Source organism: Pteropus vampyrus, unplaced genomic scaffold (genome assembly GCF_000151845.1).
Source record: "Pteropus vampyrus isolate Shadow unplaced genomic scaffold, Pvam_2.0 Scaffold25, whole genome shotgun sequence".
NCBI lineage: Eukaryota > Metazoa > Chordata > Mammalia > Chiroptera > Pteropodidae > Pteropus > Pteropus vampyrus.
This window is the reverse complement of record NW_011888806.1, coordinates 8,714,405-8,735,254: the sequence shown is the minus strand read 5'-3', so window position 1 is coordinate 8,735,254 and position 20,850 is coordinate 8,714,405. Positions and strand designations below refer to the sequence as shown.

General features: G+C 37.5%; 1 protein-coding gene and 1 pseudogene across 1 annotated transcript in view; one reads left to right on the top strand and one right to left on the bottom strand.

Moving 5' to 3' along the window:
* Window positions 1-8,799, bottom strand: part of ABCG2 (ATP binding cassette subfamily G member 2 (Junior blood group)) — a 159,794-nt gene extending 150,995 nt beyond the window's left edge. Inside the window, exon 1 of the mRNA XM_023528408.1 lies at window positions 8,560-8,799. The gene's annotated coding sequence lies outside the window, so the exon portion shown is untranslated. The remainder of the gene's footprint in view (window positions 1-8,559) is intronic.
* A 5,654-nt stretch (window positions 8,800-14,453) lies between these two features.
* LOC111737356 lies at window positions 14,454-14,572 on the top strand (annotated as a pseudogene).
* Window positions 14,573-20,850: the final 6,278 nt, after the last annotated feature.

The following is a 20,850-nucleotide window of genomic DNA, read 5'->3' as shown; positions in this document are numbered from 1 at the left end:
AGAGTGTCTTGGGGAAATGGTTGATTCCATGGTTGAGGCATGGAAAGGAAATGCAAAATGAGCCTGGAGCATTTTATGACACCAGAAAGTAAGGAAATGCTTTTAGATGCAGGAGACAGGAATGGTGGTATGCCAAAAGGGCACAGGGGCTGACCTGAAAGAAGAGCTCCCAGAGGCTAAATCTCGAATAATTTGAGCTGCCAATTAAATAACAGCATTCGATTATAACTCATATAATAAAATAAATACCCATGACTCTGTACTGATACCACTAGTTGAATAAATGGAGAAGGAACAGCTCTTCCTTACAAAAGAATTCTAATTAATAAACATAAAAGAGATGAGAAAAAAATTTAAATCACCATTAGAACAACATAGTGCTAAACAATAAGTTCCACAAATGGGTTTTAAAATTAATGAATAATATTTTAAGAAGTAAAGAATATTTGCATAATCTGAGTTTATGGTTACATTTACAGTAGAAACGGGATATTAGTCCGAGTTTCTCTCCTAATTACAAAGGGGAAAATGATAACTTTCCACTGAGGACCTGGCAAACATCACCCTATCCAGCTTAACATCAATAATAAGAAATCACATACCCCTGATATGATGCACTGGGATTGCTTCTGGTATTTTTTCCCAAAATGCATACACCTTCAATCTTTTCGAGAGAAAACATCAAGTACTATTTCAAAAACCTTATACAAAATAACTGACCAATATTCTTCATGATGTCAAGGTCATGAAAAACAAGAAAACATTCAGGAATTGTCATAGATTGGAGGAAATAGAGATGAATAACAATCAAATGCAACCTGACATCCAAGACCAAATCTCGAACAGTAAAAATAGTGTAAAGCAGGTGAAATCCAAATAAGTCTATATAGTTTACTTAACAATATTAAAGTATCATATCAATGTTAATTTGTTTTGACAATTGTACTATAGTTATGCAAAACGTTACTGGAACTCTGTACCATTTCTTTTTGCAACTTTTCAGTAAGTCTAAAAATTATTTCAAAATAAAAAATTAAAAGAAATAAAAAAATGCCAATAATTTTCAGTGTTTTTAATGGAAGTGTAATGTTAGACTTAAAAACCTTTGTTCTTGAGAACTTCTTCCAGATCTATACAACCAAGTCACAGCTACATGTAGCCTGAGGGTATAGAACAAGTCACTCCATAAAGTGCATTATGGTATGCAGATTGTTTTGCGCTCAAGGCAACTTTAGCTGTAGGCTCAAGAGAAACTTCTCCCCCACCTTCTCCCCTTTAACTACATAGAAAAATTTAAATTATAGACCTTTCACATAAGAGATTACCAGAGATAACTTCTTTTGACCTATCTATAGGGCAGGCCAAACTTCTGTTTACTAAAGGTCTGCTCTTCTTATTATCCTGCAATGACCCTTTGAAACCCCCAAGGAGCCTTACCTCATCCCTAGCCCAGGATGTCTAGTATTGACATATACATTCATGTGCCCTTTCTATTTCTGAACCTCTCTTGCATGTGGGGGGTCTCTGACTCACTCATGTATGTGGGGTTCCCATCTATATGTATGTGCTAAATTTGGTTATTTTCTCTTGTTACTCTTTCTCATGTCTATTTGATTATTAGCCCAGCCAGGAGAATCTTGTGAGTAGAGGAAAGTTTGTTTCTCCACAACAGTATTCTGAAAAGTATTGTTTTATAAAAAATAACATATCAAAGACATATTTTTCCTGTTACTCTGGCATATTTATCATTAGCTGAAATTCAAATGATATGAAGATTGTGAGATCCTCCTGAATACCAAGATTTAGGGGCTATCTCAATCATACTGAGAGGGAAGTAAGAGCAGGAAGCTTTCATTTTATAAACTGTTCTCCAGAAATGATTTACATCTCTTTATGTAGAAATTACAGAGGAAGGAGGATAGTAATTTGGTGTTCATTGAAAAATTCGAACTACTTGAATTTCACTGGGTTGAGTGGCAGTTTCTATCAGGCAAGATAGAACATATCTGGCTGGGGAAAAGGGAAGACAAACATCTATTTATGAAATAAGAACAGAAGTGGTTTGTAGCTCCAGGGAAAGATAAGTAGCAAGAACAGATTTATACAGGAGTGGGTTAACTGACCCTAGGTTGCAAATTAAATCTGGGCATAAGTCAACATTGCACATCTCAAATGGATTCTATCTCTAGCTTAGATGGAAGTAGGTGAGTGGTTTGGCACGATAATAATAGCACTATCTGATTTAAGTAGACTGAAATACTACCATTAGATTTTTAACTAAAATTAGCCTACTACTTAATGGTTTCTGACATACATGTTTCGTCTGAGTAACTATCATGTTAGCTATACTGGAAAGACACATAACAATATCCTCATATTATAAAACGGGGAAAAAATAAGAAATGTTGTAAATCTAAGTCAGATGGCAGGTTGGCAGAAACAAAACTCAGGTCTAGACTTCCTTGCCCACAGTAGGTATATACTAAAATAATGGACATATATTATTTTCTAGATTCTTGCATTTCCTGCAATTTTATGCCTTCTGTATTAAGAACAGTTAGATATGAGAAACAAGTTATTAGTTATTAAAAGTAAGAGGCACATTTATAAATACATTACCTTCAGGATGAAAGAGGCATCGTCCAAACCAACTTCTACCAGTGCATCAATTAATGCCCCTAGACCTGTGCTACCCAATTCAGTAGCCACATGTGCCTACTGATCATTTGCGATGTAGACAATCATATTAAGATATGCTGTATAAGTAGGACACAGACCAGATTTCAAAGACTTAATATTAATACAAGAAGGTAAAATATCTCCATAATTCTACATTGATTGCATATTGAAATTATGTCTTTAATATGTTGTTTACATAGAGAGATAGATAGATATAGGTAGCGTTTTGCAGTTTCTGAACAATACTAAGCTATATGGTCTCACTGGATCCTCACAACTTGGGCAGTTATTCCATTTTACAGAAGAGCCAGCAAGCTAGTATTGACATACCAGGACCAGATCCTAGGTCTTTTAGACTATTATAGAGTGACGACTCCACTGGCCAAACACTTAGGTAAGAAGATCACTTGAACAGTATTTACTAATAACAGGATCATAATGGGGATGCCTTTTCATCCCCAGTAATGGGTTGGGTAAGAATACTAAGTGTTCTCAGCACACTTATCACTCTCTACTAATATGATTTTGGTACTTTCAATTGACCTGTACTCACTCTGGGCTACTTCAATAAAATACAGATCCCTTCCATCCAAACTTACATGTTCTCTGGTCTCATAAAGAAATTGTGATCCAGAGAGATGAAGTGACTTCATCCAAGGTAGAAAATGAAGAAATGACAGTTTATTAGACCCACGTTAGGTCTGGGCCTCCTACATCTACCAACTCATGCATTCTGTTCTTGTCTCTGCATGCCTTTATAATGAGCTGCTGTATGAACATGTAAAGAAAATATGAAAAAAATTATCAGGCTAGATCAAAAAAAAAAAGGAAAAGAAAGAAAGAAAGAAAGAAAGAGAGAGAGAGAGAGAGAGAAGGAAGGAAGGAAGGAAGGAAGGAAGGAAGGAAGGAAGGAAGGAAGGAAGGAAGGAAGGAAGGGAGGAAGGAAGGAAAGCATGGTGAAATTTAATAAAGTGCAATACTGTCCTCTTGGCCCAGCTCTGAGTGACCCTGTGAACTTTGAGCTTCTTCCTCTACAAATAGGAGACTAAAATACCTCCCTGAAAGGCATAGTATGAGCATAAAATGAGAATAAATGCAAGAAACATCTACATGCACTAAGCACTGAACCAACCCCACCACACTCCTTCTTAATGGCCACTTCCTTTAATTCTTTTGAGGACAGACTGAATTTGTCTTAAGCCATTCCAAACTAATATGTGATGGTTATGAAAAAGGGGCAAAATGAATGTTTTACTCTTCTTCCTTTCTAAGTATTGTTTTGTCCCTCTAACTTTTCCATCCCTTCTCTCCCTGACCCCTGGGGTCAGAGTCAGGCCAGGGTCTGGTTTTGCAGGACAGGAAGCAGAGGTCAGTCCTCCTGTGTGAGAGGGTCCAAAGTTTGGGTAACCTCTCAGGCAGGCTTTCCTCTTTCCCTGTAAGATACTCACCTCAGGTGGCTTCAGAAGGAGATCATAGGGCTTGTTGCTTTCTAGAAAATTACATTTTTATACTTCCAGATAACAAAGAACTTAATGTCAGTGATATGAGAGCTACCGAATGCTACCTGGGCCTAAGAACTGGCCCAAAGCATTTGAGATAGTGATCAGTGCTGGAGTTCAGAACAAGTCACCCCAAGATGTGTCTCTGTGGTATGGGGGATGTTCTGAGTTAAAGGCAACTTCAACCTCAGGCTCATGAACTTCTGCGCCTCCCCCACCCCCACTTCGCCTCCCCGTTGACTACCCGGAACAACTTGAATTAGAGGTTTTGCCCAGAATAGGAGATTATCAACTTTAATCTTTTTGACTCACCTACATGACAGGACAAACTTCTATTTACAAACATCTATTCTTATTTTGCAATGACCCTTTGAAGTCCCCAAGGCACCTTACCTCATCCCTGGCTCAGAATGTCTTGTATACCCATGTTTCCTTTCAGTCTCTGAACCGCTTGTAACTGTGGGCTCTTTGACTCTCTCGTGTATGTGAGATTTAACACATACATACGTGTGTATTAAATTTGGTTATTTTCTCTTGCTGATCTGTCTCATGTCTACTTGATTATTAGACCTGCCAAAAGAACCTTAAGGGTAGACTTACGTTTCTTCCTCCCTCACATCAAGAAAAGTGTAAGAAACCCTGTTTGATGAAGTTTCTGGCCTAGTTAAGACTTTATTTTACCCTTCCAGCAGAAAACAAAACTTCATTGAAATAAAGAGGGGAGCAATATTTTGCTTTATACACACCAATCCAATCCCGGTTTAAACAACCAGTAGACTAACTTTCAATGCTACAATTCTCTGAATATTTTATCTCTATAAATAAGCTATGTGGCTCAAAAATTAGATATCCAATTTGTTTCCCAGTGGAAGTAGAACGCCTGCTTTAAAAACCTATGGGATGGGGGGATCTATCATGAGAAGGGGGAAGTGACTGCCAAACTTCTATCAAAAACTTTTGATAGAGAGAAATAGAGTATCTGAAGAACATGAGATCCATCTCTCCCTCTAGAAAATCTAGATTTATCCCAAAAGAAGCCCCAGACTATTAAAAAGTGACTGAACCATGGCGGCGAGAGAGCATCTTGAGTGCCCATGATACAGTACATACGATGGTGCATTTTGTAAGACTGCTTACTATATTTTTCTTACTCAAAGTTTTTGAAAAACACTTGTTGGATGCTAAGACCCTATGGTTGCACTATTGCATGTACTATCCGATGGGCTCACAGGATGCTCTCCCATTGCCGTAGTTCAGTCCCTCTACATCCTTCTGTGACACAAACATTTCCTTCAGAAGTAAATGCAAAGAAAAGCTGCTCTAAGGAGCTAGTATGTTTCCTTCCTTAATCCTAATGAATTGTGTCTGGCAGCCTCCAGGATGCAACTTAATTTACATAGGGTCCTTGGTCTGTCCATGTCCATTTTAATGTACTCTCACACATTAAGTAGAATCGTGATCGTATTTTACTTTTCATTTGTAAAAGATATGTTCACCTTACTGCTTCATGAATGCTTAACAAAATAAATGCAGAAATAGATTTTGGGTGTAAGTGTATTTTAACACCCTTGATGCAACAGATGTGTTTCCAAGAGAGCTCTTTATGCCCAATTTCTGGAACAAAGATAAGCAATAAACGTTTACTATGAATCTATTTTTACTGAAGGAATGAACTTTCATATGTCTACTATCAGTCAAGAAAACAAAACGAGGCAATATTATAGGTATTTTTTAAACTGTTGCTATATTTGCAATCTAACTTTTTGCTCTGCTATTTTTGTTTTGTACTAACTTCTTTATTTTATTTGTACTAACTTCTGTATTATTTTTAATCTGTACTATAATAATCAGCTTAATTTTTTAAAATTAATCATTAAACTATCCATAGAAAAATTATAAAAGAAAGCTCAATAACACTTCAGCAAACGATCCAAAGCTATAGACAAATTTTATGTCCTGGAGATAAGAAAAAGATAGACTATATTAATTAGTCCCTTTTAGCAGGGTACTGGGAAAAGTTTTCAATTAGCAGTAATAATCATGCCTCAGATAAACCTCACTGGCTACATAATACAGCCACTGCTTTTAGAGTACTACTATTAACACACTTTTTTCCCACCTTGTAGTAACCTCCATGCTCAGTAAGTTTTTATCTATTTAATGTCAATTCCATAGTTTCACATCATGAACTCTACACCATTTTTTTTTACAACTTCCAATAAGTAAAATTTATTTCAGAATAAAATGCCAATATTTTTCAGTGTTGAAATCAAATTCATTTAAATAAAGATGGGAGCAGCAATTTTGCTTTACCCACCACTACCCACCCCTGTTTAAACAACCACTACACTTCTAACTTTCAATGCTACAATTCTCAGAATATTTCTCTATAAATAAGCGAATTATATAGCTAAAAAATTAGATATCCACTTTCTAACAATCTCCCAGTGAAGCAGGATATCTGCTTCAAAAAACTATGGAGTGGGAGGACTAAAATCCCTACGGAGGAGGGATTTTAAAGGGGAGGATGATGAAAATGTGATGGTTGCACAACTGTACACTTCATATTATCTGTAAATTATATCTCATAAAACTGTTGTAAAAAAAAAAACTATGAGGCCAAAGACATCTAGATACATCTAGATAGATTGGTTCACACCCTGGAGAAAACTGGACCCTTAATTTTTAAAGGATACACTTCAGCTTCCTACAGACCTATACATCTTATATCCTAGAGAGGATGGCCATTCAGGTTCATTAATTTTTACTAATGATCTCAATCCTACCCTATGACCCCAGTAAGCAACACAGAATAAACCTTCCCACTTGATATATTCTTGTACTGTTGGCAAACATCTACCAAAAACTCTTTTTTTTTTTCATTTTTAATTTATTTTTATTTTTTAATTTATTTTTTATGGTGACATTGGTTAACAAAATCCAGTAAGTTTCAGGTGTAGAATTTAACAGTAAGGCATATATATACTGTATTGTGTCTGAAAACTCTTGACAGAAAGATATAAAGGATTTGAAGAATGTCAGGTCCACCTATCCCACTAGAAAATCTACATTTATCCTTAAAGAAGCCCCAAGCCATTAAACGACATGCTGTGACTATATGTGTGACTATAGGGTCTTAGCAAGCAAAAAGTATTTTTCATAAATAGAGTAAGAAAAATTACAACTACAGCAAGCAGTCCTAGAAAATGCACCATTGCATGTACTATCAGATGGGTACATAAGATGCTCTCCCACTGCCTTGGTTCAGGCTCTTCTACATCCTTCTGTGACACAAGATAGTTCCCTCAGAAATAAATGCCAGGAAAAGCTTCTCTAAGGAGCTGGTATGTTTCTCCCCTTTATCTGCATTGAATTGTAAGTGATGGCCTCCAAGATGCAATTCAATTTGCATAGAGTCCTATGGTCAGTCCATGCCCTTTCTAACATGCCCCCCCAACAGTAACTCAACTATCAGTTGTATTTTATTTTCCGTTTTTAACACTTACGTTTGCCTCAACTGCTTCATGGATATTAATAAAATATATATTAATAAAATAAGAAATAGATTTTGGGTGTAAGTGTATTTTAACACCATCTCAGTGCAAAAAAAAAAAAAAAATGTGTTTCCTAAAAAAGCTCTTGCTGAATGCTCAAGTCCTGGACAAAGATGACCAATAAACGTTTGTTACTATGAATCTACTTTTTTATCTGAAAGTGGGATCAGCTTTTATATGTCTATTACTAGGCAAGAAAATAAACCTAGGCAACATTTCTTTAACTGTTTGCAAGATCTGCAGTTTAACTTTTTTGGTCTATTTTCCTTTTGTTTTAACGTCTTCGGTATTATTTTTAATCAGTATTGTAAGAAGCTGGTTAACTCTTTGATATTAATCATTAAACTATCCACAGAAAAATTGTGCAAGAGAGCTCAATAACTTTTTGGTAAATCATCCAAAGCTGTGGACAAACTTTATGCCCTGGGGATAAGAAGATCGAACATATTGGTTAATCCCTTTTAAGGTACTAATATTAACAAACTTTCCTCCCACCTTATAGTAATGTCCATGCTCAATAAGTTTTTAACTATCCAATATCAATCAGCCCTGGTTTCACACGTTTGGAGAAAGGCAAGAGTTTTACCAACTGGCCCTTAACACACACTACCACACACGGAATCAGCTGTACCAACGCATCGTTTTCTAAAAAAGCAGTCTGAATTTTCAGTTTGTATTTTATGTTCACTTTCAAATGAAACTGGTAGGACTAATTAAAACCTAGTCATCTCAAATGAACAGTTTTCTATTTTCTACTAAATATATACCCGATACTCACCGACCTTTCAAGCCACACACATCCCAAAGGGCTGTCACCATTTACTCACTCAGAGGTTCGAGGGCTCCGATGTCAGGGTCCGTGCGCTTGGAGGCAGAGCACTATCAATCGTTTGTGTAAACGCTGAGATGAGTCCGCCAGACCTTCCGAACATACCCTAAGGAAGCATTTGCACCTCTCCGAGCCTCCAATGCGCTCGGGACTCGGTCTCAGGACAGAGCGCGCGCGCGCCGCAAAGCTCGGCCCCAGGCGACTTTCCCCGCCGACACCCGCAGCCCCGCGGGCAGTCCCCCACCGCGCCGGCGCGCTCCCCACGGGCCTGGCACTCACACGCGCGACGAACAGCGTGGGAAGGCGGGGTCTGCGGTGGTGGCTACAGTCAGAGGCGGCAGGCGGCGCCCAGGCGAGCGCTAGTAGCGCGGACGCCGGCTTCATATCGCACACCTCTGGCCCCTCCCTTACGCCTAGGAATCTCTGGGGGTCAGTGGCTGCCCGAGGGCGGAAGGCGTGGCGCCGGCTGCCAGGCTGCGATAAGCAGCGGAGCGGAGCCCGCGCCCCCTGTGGTCCAAGTACCGAGTTCCGCACCGCATGCGGCCGCCCCCCGCCTGCTAGGCGGGAAAAAGGTGATAACTATGCTGAAGCACGCAAGGACAGCCCGAAAACTCCCTTCTCCAGGGCTCTTTCGAAATAGACAGTCGGCCCTGGCAATCATAGGACCCTACCATGGTTGATCAATACCTTTTCTGGCCTGGATGGACTGAGTCTCTGCCGGTTGCGCGTGCCCCTAAGCACCACTGGACGCTGACGCCTCGTCTTTTCAGTTTCGAACGTTGCCCACCTAGAGCAAGTAGGCGGTCTCCATTGAATGAGCGTCTGAGAATTTAGGTTTGTGAGCCCCAAAGCCAATAAAATCAGAAACTAAATCTATGGTGCTGATTTGCGGGCGGGCGGTGGGAGGGGAAGAGGAAAACTTTTTGAATGAAAATATTACTGGAAACAGTTAAAAATATTTTTTTCACAATCCTGTAATAAACATTTCTTTGCAAGACGCTGATCGAGTGAAAGAGCTGGAAAGTGATTGTGCAGATTTACGAAAAGGGCTGGTTATCAGACTTTATGAGTGTCTGGCTCTGCTCAAATCTACCTGCTGCATCTACTCGCAGAAATTAGTGCTTGCATCTAGATAATTTCTGGTTTGTATTTACAAACAAAAATCATATTATCAGCTAAGTTTTTTAAAGCAACACTAGGAATTACTGTTAATTCTTTACCTCATACAAGATAGGGTTGGCTAGGAGGCCTAGATAAGAATATTGATTATACATTATATTTAGAAATATTAAAAATATACTGTATACTTTTTAAGGACTAAAGAGTATATATCTATGATGGGCCCAAACACTTGGGTGAAATTGTTTTTTGCATTAAACATCTCAGTCAGTTTAAAAACACTTACACAAATACATTTGTCATTTTAAGCCAAGGTTTGGAAAAATTCTCCAGAGCTGGTTCTTATAATAACTTTTTGCATAATTGAAAAACACCCTCTAAAGAATATAATTTTATTGTTAGCAGTAAAGATGAAAATTTTCTAGCAAACTCTGAAGGCCATTACAAAAATTCTCCACTTATAAAAATGGAAAAAACACACATGAAATAGCTTTAAAGGCACATAAAAGAGATATTAAATTGAATACAGCATTCTGCCATTACATAAAATAAAAACAAACCAAAACCTATACATAGAAAACAGCCGGCAATACAACAAAATATTTGTTTTCTGGGTAGTAACATGGTTCTTTTTTTCTTCTACTTTACAATAATCTTCTAAATTTGATATGATATAATGCAGATATACAACTTTTATTTTGGAAAAATGAATTTTGTTTAAAAATCAAATAAAGTGATAAAATGTCTGTTTATTTTTAATCAGTAACACATACATACAAAGACACATGATAATACTGAGTCATATCCTCATCCAAAATAGAGCTAAAATCACCAAAACAAACCAAAAAACTTTCTGCCTTGCTTTTTGTATAATTTGTAAAGTATTTTAGTTTGTGGTTTTTTCATTTTGATGTCAGTTTATTTGCTAGCTAAAGTTATATTAGAACTTAACCTTACTCTAATATTTTCTCACGTTGATCATCCCATAAAATTCTATTTGACAATGTAGACCAAAAAAATGATAGTTTAATAAATCATAAATTCCTAACTGTGCAGGTCGTGGTAGGTAGTCTTGTCCCAGGCCTAAAATGTCTTTAGTGAAAGGGTTTTTTATTATTATTCAAAATTATTGGGGTAACAATAAAATCAAATAAATTTCAAGTGTACAGTTCAACAGTATGTCATATATATTGCATTGTGTGTTCACCACCTACAGTTAGATTCCTTCCATCACCAAATATTTGAACCCTTTTACCCCTACCTACCTCCCCCTTCCCCCTTCACTCTGGTAACCACTAATCCATTGTCCCTGTCCATGAGTCTCTGTTTGTTTGTCTTGTTTGTTGGTTTCAATTTTATATCCCACATATGAGTGATATCATGTGTTTTTCAACTTTTTCTAACTTATTTCACTTAGCATGATAATCTCAATATCCATCCATGTTGTCGCAAATGACAGTATTTCATCTTTTCCGGTGGCTGAGTAATATTCCATTGTATATATGTACCACCTTTTCTTTATCCAATCATCTATAGTAGGACACTTTAGTTGCTTCCATGTCCTGGCCACAGTGAATAATGCTGCTATGAACATGGGGTGCATGTATCTTTGCAGATAAATGTTTTCAGGTTTTTTGGGTAAATACCCAGAAGAGGGATTGCTGGATCATACAATAATTCAATTCTTAGTTTTTGGTGGAATCTCCATACTATTTTTTATAGTGGCTGCACCAATTTGCAGTCCCACCAGCATTGTATGAGGGTTCCTTTTACTCCACATCCTCTTCAAGACTTTTTATCACTTGTCCTACTGATGATAGCCATTCTAGCAGGTGTGAGATGGTATCTCATTGTGGTTTTGATTTACATTTCCCTAATAGCTAGTGAAGTTGAGCATCTTTTCATAGATCTGTTGGCCATTTTTATGTCTTCTTGGGAGAAGTGTCTATTCAGGTCCTCTGCCCATTTTTTAATTGGATTGTTTGTTTTTATTGTTGAGTCGTATAAGTTCTTTGTGTATTTTGGATATTAGGCCCTCATCAGAGACATTGTTTGTAAAATAAATTCTCCCGTTCAGATGGTTGTCTCTTTGCCTTGTTGATGGTTTCTTTTACTGTGCAGAAGCTTTTTAGTTTGATATAATCCTATTCATTTATTTTTGCTTTTACTTCCCTTGCCTTTGAGGTCAAATTCATAAAATCCTCTTTAAGCCCAAGGTCCATGAGTTTAGTACCTATGTTTTCTTCTATGCATTTTATTGTTTCAGGCCTTATATTCAGGTCCTTAATCCATTAGGAGTTAATTTTGGTATATGGTGATAGCAGTCTACTTTCATTCTTTGCCATTTATTGAAGAGGCTGTCCTTTCTCAATTGTATGTTTTTGCCTCTTTTGTCAAAAATTATTTGCCCATATAAATAGGAGTTTACTTCTGGACTCTCGATTCTGTTCCATTGTTCTGTGTGTCTGTTTTTCTGCCACTACTATGCTGTTTTGATTAACATTGCTTTGTAGCATAATTTGAAGTCAGGTAGAGTGATGCCTCCAGCCTCGTTCTTTTTTCTCAAGACTGCTTTGGCAAATTCAGATTAAAGCCAGCCCTACATAAGTGCATTGCATTTTAAAGAAATGAGTCATTTTAACTATAAGTAAGCATTTTATTTGGGGCTGATTATTCTCAAATCTTTTCTCTTTTAGTGTTCAGGTATCTTAGGACACAGAATATGAGTGAGGAAGGAACTTAAAGATGACTTTCCAGAGTGGACAAATTTATTCAGGTCAAAAATTAGGATAAACAGGTGACTCACAGCTTTTCTTGGACGACAGCCCTCCTCCCTCCACAAGGTAGGTACAAAGATAAAATGAGATAATGTGTGTAAAGCACTGAACTTAGTTATTATCGCTGGCTGGTTAGCACTCAATAAATGGTATCTATTATCATTTCATAAACTTCTCTGTGGGATGACATGCTTCCCTGTCATTCGGTATCTAGCTACAACTTTACACTTAATGGCTGCGTGATTGTTGTTTGTTATGTACCATAATTAATTTAACCAATCTTTCTATTATTCAAAAAACAACCTTATAGCTACATCATTGCACACATCCAGGTAAACTCCAGAAGGGGAATTGCTGGGGTAAAAGATTATGCTCATTAAAAATTTTTTAACACACTTAGCCAATTTTCCCAGAAAAAGTTTGTGCCAAATTCAGTCTCCCAACAATTTAAAAGGTTGTTTATTCTCCTAAACTCTCACAAATACTGAATAGAATAATAAGTTTAATTTAAAATTTTTGATATATGACAAATGGCATATCAATGTTTTAATTTATGTTTCTTTGACTTAGTAAGTGAAAGTAAACTTTTTAAACATTTAATGATCATTCGTGGTTTATTTGTAATTTTTCTATGTAAGGCTTTCTCATTTCTTTCTATTAATTTTTTAGATGGCAGAACAAGTAAACAGAAAGAGTCTGGATCTCTAATGATATCGTTGATCTGCTGGGCTATCTCCAAGCTACTTTTAAAGTCACTGTCACATTTTATGTGCCTTGCAATCAAACCACAGAATTATCAAAATTAAACTTTCTTTACAATTCTAATTGAAGGTTTAGGGGCCATCTAGAGTCCCTACCCTTGACAGACACAATGGAGATCTTAGATGGGCACTGGCAGGGGTGAGGTGTCTCACTGTGTTTTTGCAGGCAGTGTTTATGGACATAAATAGACAAGTTAGGAAGATGTCCTCCAGTGAAGGGAGCAGATAGACTCATTCGTGAAATCACTTGAGCCTCGCTTTTGAAAATTTCAAAAATAACTGGGAGAATTTGGGGCGGGGTAATACTTTCCAATAATTAAATCAGTGAGGGGCTTTTTGGTATGGTTTTCATGAGGATATCAGTGCTTGGTGGAGTGTCAGCAATAGATATAGGCAAAAGATACACATTCATTTAATGTTGATAAAGGATATGGTTTATTATATAGAATGGCAACCAAAGCAGTCTTTTCATTAAAGGAAGAAACTTCCTGGGCTTGTAACTCCATGAATCAGGTGCCCTACTGTTACAGTCGGAGTGATTTGAACTTTGGTGTTGCCCCAACAGCATGGGAGGGGGGCAGATAACGGTGCAAAAGTATAGTTAGTATTTTTCCTCGGTTCTTCCTCATTGATGCAGTGAAGAAGCACAGGTCAGTGAGATTTAGAAAAGATTTATTAAAAGTATATTCTAGAAAGATAAAGCACGCTCTAAGGAAGCACATGATTTCAGCAAACGCAGCTATAACAGAGAGCTGTAACAACAAGGACAACACCAACAATAACAACTAACAAACCTGGGTGGGGAGGGGTTTGCATTATATTAGTGCCATGATGGCTGGTTACAAAGGCATTCTTAGGTGATTAACAAGTGAGGTCATTTTGATTGACACTTGGCTGCTATTTAACTCTTTGCCTAGTGCACATGTGCTTACCCAGAATTATCTGTTATAATTAGATTCATGAACTTCCAGACATAAACATAGTATTATAATGAAGCTTAAATTGTGGGCAAATTAGAGCAGTATCTTCTGTGCTGGCATCTGTAGCCGCATTAGGCCAGCTAAGATTATGACCCTCTTGTCCTTTGTCTCTGGGGATGCAGGAGAGATTTTCTGCCAATATGATGTACTTTGGGTGGTCTATCCGCTGAGCCCTATTCCTTTGTTCCCCCACATCTGACTAGTTACCTAACACTACTATCAAAGTTCCCATATGAACCTAAGAGAAGCTCTCATGTCTATGGCCATGCCACCCTGAACAAGCTCGATCCCATCTGATCTTGGAAGCTAAGCAGGGTCGAGCCTGATTAGTAATTGAATGGGAGACCACCTAGGAAGATCAGGTACTGTAGACATATAAAATAAAAGATCTTAAACTGATAAGGTCTTTGTAATCTGTAGGGTCAACCAAGGGTTGCCTTGCCTAAAAAATAAAAAAAATAAAAGAAGCTCTCTTCATCCTTCTCAGGATTTTTAATATCCTCCCAGCCTCTTCCAGCTTCCCTGAGCTCTCAGGCTATTTGCCCGCCTGGCTACCAGGTACAAAAGTCTTCTAAGAACCCAGTATGTTCCTTAGTGCTTAGTCCTAGTGGTAAACTGAAGACTCAATTTTCTCCTCACAAATCCAGGTTTCAGGCAGGGTTTATTAGGGAGCTGGGGGAATTTGGGTTATATATGTAACATCTGTAGAGGAAAGATTATTATATGACATGACCACTGCCTGAGCGCTGCTGTACCTGCCAGCTAGATATGGGGCAGAACAGAGATTGCTTCCCCTGAATTCCTTCATACACCATCTGATTGACTCCAACCCTACGTCCCACAGCATGCTGGTTTGTGATGGTTTGTGCTGGTTCCCGGAACAGGCAGTTGCCATAAAGAAGAAAAAGTGGTTAATTGGTATGATCAGGTTCCTTCTGAAGCAGAATAGAAACAGAATCCAGAGGAATTAGCATTAGAAAAAAAAAAACCTTTTTTTTTTTTAAATTGTGGCATAAGAGAAGGGAATCAGGGTATGTCTCATGCAGACATATGTTTTAATTAGGGAAAATAGGAAAGACTGAAAGAAATGTCTAGCCCATAACTACACTTTCTCTCTGAAGTTAGAGGAACTGCTGAGAGTGTGAGTGTGAATGAGAAGATACATGATGAATACTAGAATAGGCCTGTGTTCATTTCCCCTGGCTGCAGTAACAAAGTACCACAAACTCAGTGGCTTAAAACAACAAAATTTTATCTTACATTTCAGTAGATCAGAAGTGCAATATGGGCCTCACTGGACTAAAACCAAAGATGTCATCAGGTCTGGGTACCTTTCTGGAACCTTTTCTAGATTCTAGAGGCTGCCTGCATTCCTTGGTGAATGGCCCTATACTGCCAGCTTCCAAGCCAACAACAAAGCATCTTTCTGACTCTCTAACTGCTTCTGTGGTCACATAGCTTTATTTGACTCTCGCCCTCTGTCTTCCTCTTCTACTTTTAAGGACCCTTGTCATTACATTAGACCCACTGGATAGACCAGGGTGATCTTCCTATTTTAAAGTCATCTGCTTAGCAACCTTCATTTCATTGGCAACCTTAATTCTCCTTTGCTAGGTAACCTAACATTCACATTCTGGGTATTAGGACATGGACATCTTTGGGTGGATGCCTACTACAAGGCCCTAAGGAAACAAAGAAGATGCTAATGTAGGGACTCACCCAGACCCACAGAGTTGATATGAAGATTATTTTAAACTGAAGACATTTGAGATAGAGCTGGTGCAGAAAGAAGCCTTTTTGGAACTTCCCTTATCTGACTAAAGGCAGGGCCTTCAGAGAGTTAAGCTGTCATAAATGCCCTCTTGGGGAGCTTTACCGCTAGGAAGACCAACCACTCATGCCTGGATAAGAAGTTACATAAACTAACACTATCAAAAACTATCATACTTACATTTGTTTCCCTAAAAGCCCATTTGTCTTTCCTAAAAGTCCTTTGTTTTCCCATAGAAGCCCCTTTACCCCTTTCACCTCTCCCCTATAAACCCCATAACTTTATCTTTTCTCCTTTAATCTGTCAGATGTCAGTTAACTTTCAGCTCCTTCCCTGCCCCACTGGACTTAAATTGGTAGAGGGAAAATTCTTCCTCCTAACAGTAATAAGGGACCTAGAGAGAATGCATGGCAAAACTGAGGACGCCTAAGGTTAGAGTCTATAAATACTGTGGCATCGAAGTCACAAACGGGCGTGGCTTTCCCATTCACAAAGAAATAAATAAAGATAGAGAAGTTTAGAAGGTTGAAAAAATTCTAAGATGTGATTTTGCTGGATGGATAAGGCAATAGAAAGATGCAGCAAGAAGTTGAGCGGATCAAGCGATTCATCATAGAAAAATGAAACCAGGAAGAGACCCCTTCCTAGGGAGGGGTCACTCAGAGCTGAAACAGGAGGATAAGGTCACCAAATAGAAAACTGACATTTAATATTGGCATTCCAGATTTTGACAAGGTCCCAACACTTGAACATGATAGTAGGATTGTGGAAGTAGAAAGGAGATGTATTTGTCTTCTATTGTTGTGACAAATTATCCATTTAACATCTTAAAACAACACTCATTCATTATCTCACAGTTCTGGAGGTCAGGAATCTAGGTAGGCTAAAGTAGGCTCTGTTTAGGTTATCACAGGGCCAAATCAAAGTGTCAGCCAACCAGGCTCTTTTATGGAGGCTCTTATCTGAAGAATTTGCTTCTAAATTCAAGTTGTTGGCAGAATCCAATTCTTTGCAGATTTAGGACAGAGATCCCTGTTTCCTTGCTTCAACCAGCTCCTACAGGGTGTTCACATTCCTTCACATGTGACTCCCTCTATCTTCAAAGCAGGTGAGTCCTTCTCAAAATTCGTATCTCTAAGACTTCCCCTTCTACCTTTTGAAGGGCTGCTGTGATTAAATCAGGCCCACTTTGATAATTGCACTACCCTAGAGTCAACCGACTTGGGACTATAACTACAACTGCACAATTCCTCAGAACAGTACATAGACTAGTGTTTGGTTAAATAACCAGTAGGTGAATTGGACTTTTGAGGGCTGGGGGAGGAGAGGATGTTTAGAATTCTGACCACCCTGAAGGTAAAGTTAAGAAAATCAAAGAGCACAGAAGCTAGAGTGATTGTTTGATCATCTAAATACTTTTTGATCATCTTACTACTTTGCCCAAGTAGTAACCATCTTGAAGAGAAGAAAAATGCCAAAAAACAGTTGTCAAAGTCTTATGGATATGGAGAACAGAAGGTGGCATTAATACAGAGAGAGACATTATGTGTGTATGTGTGTGCAAGTTTATGTGTGTGTGTGGCAGGAGCTGGCAAGTGTATTAAGAGCCTAGAATCTGGAGCCAGACCACGTTGATTCATATAATTTGCTTTATATAGCAGATAAGAGACCAACTAAGAAATAACTCATTTGGTTATAAAATTCATAGAGGTAGAATTTATTCATTTTACTGAAAAATGAGCGCAGTGGTGGGGGTAGGGTGGGGTGGAATACATATGGTTAGGTACTCATAATTAGCCTGCAGAGTCAGAAAGTGGCATAGAAGGAGTAACATTTGTTCCTTCAAAACAGGCTGAAAGGTTAAATGTTGAGAGTTCACCAAGCTAAATTTCACATGTCCATAAAGTCTCCTGTTTAAGTAAACTTTTTAATTGAAGTATAACATACATGCAGAACAAGTAGAAAAATCTAAGGAAACGGCTTGATATATGTTTACAAAGTGAACACATCTGATTTATTATCAAAATCCCAGAAGCCTCCTAACGCTCTAGGTTAGTCATCCCTTCCAAAGGTAACCACTCTCCTGACTTCTATCATCCATGCATTTTGTCTGTTTTTAAACTGTATATACAAAGTAATTACTTTTTTGAAACTGCCTCTTTTTATTCAGTGTTACTTATATGAGATTCATCCACATGTTTGCACATAGTAAAGTCTTATTAATTTCCATCTTTGTGTAGGAGTCCATTGTATAAATATACTGCAATTTATTCATTCTACTATTGATGTGCCTTTTGGGTTGTTTCCAGTTTTGAGATACACCATAAAGTGTCAAATTAGGAAAGAATCCTAATGGTCGACTAACCCCATCACCCAGTAGAATGGCACAAGTGGAGGCCTGAAATTTGAAATCATCTTTTCCCCTTGATTATGCTAAAATAGCATAAAGAAAAAAAATTAGAGAGAGGATCAGAGTTATAGAAGAGCATGAACCTATAAGCCATGGTTCTATTTCTCTCTCTAGCCAGAACGCCAGCCAGCCTCCAATTAAGCAACATTTTCCTGAGGGCTTCCCTTGTGTTACATCCTGTGGAGGAAGAGAAATAACACATTGAAAAAGGGAGACAGATACCTAAATGGATAAATCACGATGAAAATGGTATGAAAAGTGTTATGCCACTGTGGGTGGTATAACTAAGTCTATATGGGGATGAGAGTCATGGAATACTGAGCCTGGAGGAAACATTCGAGCTTAGTATGAGCAGAAGTTTAAAAATTCCTGGGTGGTTGGGATGACCGAAGACTTTTGGGTATAGATAGTGGTGATAGTTACCCAATATTGTGAGTGTATTTAATGCCACTGACTTGTACACTTATAAACGGTTAGAATGATTAATTTTATGTTATGTATATCTTACCACAACAAAAATATTGTTTTTCTGGGCAGTTCTTTTAGAAATAGCTTTTGCTCATTTTACAGTTTTCTAATGTAAGCTCATAGTTCTCTTCGTTTATTTGTGGTCATGAATTGCCAATATTCATTCTTGAGTAATGTATAATTGCGTAATTAAACATTAAGAGTGTAAACACTGATGAGGTCTTTCCCGATCACTCGATCATGAAGTTATTTTCAACTCCAAAACACTGTCTACCGCTATGCACATTCTGTCTTGTGTGGCAGTAATTTGTGAACCTGTGCCAGGCATGTCATAGATGCTCAGTAATATACAATGAATAATCAAATGAGAGAAAGACTATTTTATCTTCCAAACTATAATAAGTGTTATGAGGGAAAGAAAGATGGGGAAATGCTAGATAAAAACAAGTTAATTAAATAAATGCTGTATACATGTTCATTGCAGAACATGTATACAGCATTTATTCATAAAACCTATCCCTCAAGAAGCATCTCAACTTAAACAGAAATGTGAGAGAATTTTCTGGGGTGAAATTGTGGAGGCCTTGAATTCCAAACCAAGGAGTTCAGATTAATCTTGAGAGGGAGAAACCATTAAAAGTTTAGTGTAAAAGGATGACATTGCCCAAATAGTCTTTTAGAAAGGTTAATCTGTTTATGTACTGTTTATGGAGGGATATTGGAAAGCAGCGATCAGTCTGTAAATAAAAAATATAGATTGAACTAGAGCAACAGTGGAAAAATTTGTGATGAATGGGGCATGAAAAAAGACATTATAAAGGAAGAATTTACAGTACCTGCTAACTGATAGAACATTGAAGGTGAGAGTTGATTTCAAGATCTCAAACCTGAGAAGCTAAAGACTTTGTAGTATTAATGAAAATTATAAGGGTAGAAAGTATATCTGACATCTCATGGTATTTCCTAAATATTGCCTTGCTCAAGGCCTTGAACACAACAGATATTTAATAAATATATATTGACTGAATAATAAAAATGAGTCTATCTTATATAATTCAGGGGCCTATCCACCCTTACCTCAACCTGCTATGTTGCAAAAACAGAGGAGGGTGTCCTGAAAGACTTAGCTCTTTTACGTAACATTACCAACTACTGTAAACATTATATTGCCTGTAGAAATAAGTCGTGGGAACACCTAAAGTTAAAGTGTAATGAGCATTAAATAGTTCATGATACATTACACAATGTCTTGGAATTTTTTCAGATCTGGCTGTCATGCTTAATATTATACTAGCTGTTGTCAACAAGGCCAAATGCTAGAGCTTCACTCAGAACCCATATTAGACCAGGAAACATACACTAATTATTCTGTGTGTAACAAAGCCATAAACCAATCTAAAGGTACCCAAGTTTCATCTCACCTCGACAATTTTTGCTAGTTGACTCTCGGGTGCCTCAATTTCTTATCTCACATTAATGGTGATAATACCTATGTCAAAGGGTTGAATAAAGATTTTTTTTTAAATAATGTATATTTGAAAAAACATAGATAACCTTAATTTTTACCAAATTCTAATAATAGTTAATACGTACTGAATACTTACTACTTTCCAGGTAGTATTCAAAGTGCCTTCTAATTTTGTGGGGTTTTTAAAACTTCACTCAAGCTTCACAATAATACCTTTCGGTGGGTTCTGTTAAAATTTCTATCTTGCAGATGATGAAATTGAAGCATCGTGAGATTAAACAATTTACCCAAGGGAATTCAGCTAGTAAAAAATTTATGCTCACATCTGGCTCTTTTTAATTAGTGCTGATATAAGAAATAATGACCTCATTATTTCCCTTAAAAACCACTAAAAAAATTGGAAAGAAGAGGTAAAATAAATTCACTCACCCTTCCAAATCCCCCTCAGCCACAATGGATAAAAATAAAGGAAGAAAAACAAGAAAAGTCTATGCAGTTGCAAATCCAAAATAAATATCTCCAAGAAAGAAAAGTA